This window comes from Zingiber officinale, chromosome 4B (genome assembly GCF_018446385.1).
Source record: "Zingiber officinale cultivar Zhangliang chromosome 4B, Zo_v1.1, whole genome shotgun sequence".
Classification (NCBI taxonomy): Eukaryota; Viridiplantae; Streptophyta; class Magnoliopsida; order Zingiberales; family Zingiberaceae; genus Zingiber; species Zingiber officinale.
In genome coordinates this window covers 120,879,398-120,882,290 of record NC_055993.1, presented here as the reverse complement: position 1 = coordinate 120,882,290, position 2,893 = coordinate 120,879,398, and the positions used below count along the sequence as shown (strand labels likewise).

The following is a 2,893-nucleotide window of genomic DNA, read 5'->3' as shown; positions in this document are numbered from 1 at the left end:
TTGCAATTTTTAGCATATGAATTATTCTAGACATTTTTCTTTTTTCTTTTATCTTTTCTTTCTTGTTTTCATTATGCACTTTCTTTCTTGCAATTTAAATTCTGCATTTGCTTTCTTGCTTTTCACATTGCATTTTATTTCTTGTTTTTGATTCTTGATAATTTTCTTTTTCTTCTTGAATATCCATGAGCACTAACATGTCAAGCAGGACCATGAGAAATTTTTCTACACCCTTTTCTGCAAGATTTTTATCTCCCATTGTGCAACCTCAAATTGAAGTAGAAAGTTTCCAACTAGACCCAGAGATAATTTTCATGATACAAGGTCACAAATTTGGAGGAGAAGTATCAGAAAGTCCTTATCTGCATCTTGAAACATTTTTAGAGATTTGTGATTTGATGAAATGTGAAGGAGTATCAGCAAATGCAGTTCGATTGATGACATTTCCTTTCAGTATCAAGGATAAAGCAAGGACTTGGCTATATTCTCTCTGTCCTCAAAGCATCACAAGTTGGGAACAATTGGAGAAGCAATTTCTGAATCATTTTTTCCCTCCAAGTAGAACGGCGTATATGAGGAATTGCATAACAAATTTTTCTCAAGCATATGGAGAATCATTATTTGAAGCATGGGATAGATTCAAGAGTCTTCAAAGACAGTGCCCTCATCATGGTTTTGAAAAATGGTTGATTTTGCACATATTCTATGGGGGAATTTCTTTCTCAGACAAGACTTTATTGGATTCATCAGCTGAAGGTTCTTTTATGGACAAAAGTGTAGATGAAGCTTATTCGTTAATTGATCAAGTGACATTGAACCTCCATGAATGGTCGAACAAAAGTTGGATGGAATTTCCCTCAGATATTCAAGGAGTGCAAGCTATAAATGTAAGAGAGCCTGTCAAACAAAATGGAATTCAACCACCTAAAAATGTTGAAATTCACAAGTCACAGAGTGAGGAGTTCAAACATTTGGGGGCAAAGCTTGATAGTATTGTATCAAAATGGTTTAAAGAAGATCCCCCTCCTACACAGTCAAGATCCAATGAAAAGTGTGATGATGTTGGGTTGAGAAGTGGAAAAAATCATGAAGAACTTCTGAAGAACGACATGTTTAGAATTGAGGAGAAGAATAATAGAAGATCACAAGAACTCAGTTCCATTTCTCTGGGAAGTTCCCAAAGGCCAGAAGTACCTTTCCCTCAACGATTAATCACACCAACATTAGATAAGCAAGTTGGACCTCCTCCAAAAGCTCAAAGGGAATTTGGGAAAAAGGGAGTTCAGTCTTTCCCAGGACCTTCACTAAGGGTTCCTTTTCCACAAAGGTTAGTGGGGGTCAATGAAAATAAAGACTTCGGCAAATCCTGTGACACTAATATGGTTGAGTGTAGATTTTTGAATATATATGAAGATGAAGATTTTTCAGATGAGGATTTTATTGATAATGTAGTGGTAAATAAGTTTTCAGATCTATCTCAAAATTTTATAAGGTGTTATAGTGACATTGAATTTTCAGATGATGAATGTGATGTGGTAGATCAACTTAAAACTGCAAGTGAAGTTATTGATCCTCTTGTTATTGATTCTCCTATTGAGGACATAGATGTTGGTTTATTTTTTGATGTATGTGTTGATGATGATGATATGGAAGAATGTGTAGGGAGCTGTGTTGTGGAAGCAGCATCTCAAGGACCACCACCTTTGTCAAGACAACCCTTAGAGGTTTTAAGAATTAATCATGTTGTGGAACAATGTGTAGGGACTTATACAGAGCTAGTAGAGTCTCGAGAATCACCATCATTGATATCATCAACACCTAAGCTAGAGCCAGAACCATCATTTGATTCAGAGGAAGTCACATCTACATGTTTAGAAATTTCAGGTATTTCTCAACAAAGTAAGGTTAGTATTTCTTGTGATCTTTTGGAAAACTTTATGGAGGTACCTATAATTGACTTTGTTGGATGTGATTCAGTTTTTATTACTTATTCATCTTATCTTGATATGGTTCTAGCTCTATACTATATAACATGCTTGTGGGAGATTTGTTTTTCTTTTGGATGTGCAGATTTCACATGGGCCAATAATTGGAAGCTCAATCTGAACCGTCTTCGACCACCTGAAAAAATTTCCAAGAAGACGAAGATGGAGAGAGTTATACTTTACTTTGTAGCTTCTTTGATGAAAGCTCCCTCCATAATAAGAGCCCTTGGTAGGAGGGTTCTTAAATATCTTACCCCTCCAAGAGCAAGATTTAGATGAATCTAATGAGGTGGTCGAGCTAATGACCTTAAACAAGCGCTTCTTGGGAGGCAACCCAAGTTCATTTTCCTTATTTTCTTTTATGTTTTTAGTTCTCTCTTTATAATAAACATGTATCCTCTACTTAATTTTTCTTGTCTATCTTATTGTTGTAGAATTCAAAGTTGTGGAGGAATGTGAGTATTGGATGGAGGAGTATCTTTAAAAACATGAACGTCAACCATTTGGAGCTCATCACTTGGTAACTTCTTTTAAAATCTCCTCCACATTGTTTTTAGTTTTCATTGGGACAATGAAAAATTTAAGTCTGGGGGGATGCATTAGATGCATTTGATTTGCTTTGTTTGTTTTTGTTTTTGCTTATGTCTTGCATTGTGTTTTGATTTTTTGTGGCATACATCCTGAGAACATCAAAACTTCACTTATATGCTTTCTTGGATTCAAGTGAAATGTTAGCACGATTATTGGCTTGATTTATGATGTTCGAATGATGCGAGTAGTAAACTTTATGTAGTTCTTTTCTCTATCTTGGGTAGCATGAAACAAGCTAAGAATCATATGGAGATGAATTTTAGTCTTGGCTTGACCTTAAGAATCTTACTTACACTACACTTGTGCTTGATGCTTGA

At 35.3% G+C, this 2,893-nt stretch overlaps 1 non-coding gene across 1 annotated transcript; it reads right to left on the bottom strand.

The window, feature by feature from the left end:
* Positions 1–570: 570 nt before the first annotated feature.
* LOC121978803 lies at positions 571–676 on the bottom strand. The gene has a single exon (XR_006111148.1). It is a non-coding gene; the product is annotated as a small nucleolar RNA R71 (small nucleolar RNA).
* Between the last annotated feature and the right edge of the window lie 2,217 nt (positions 677–2,893).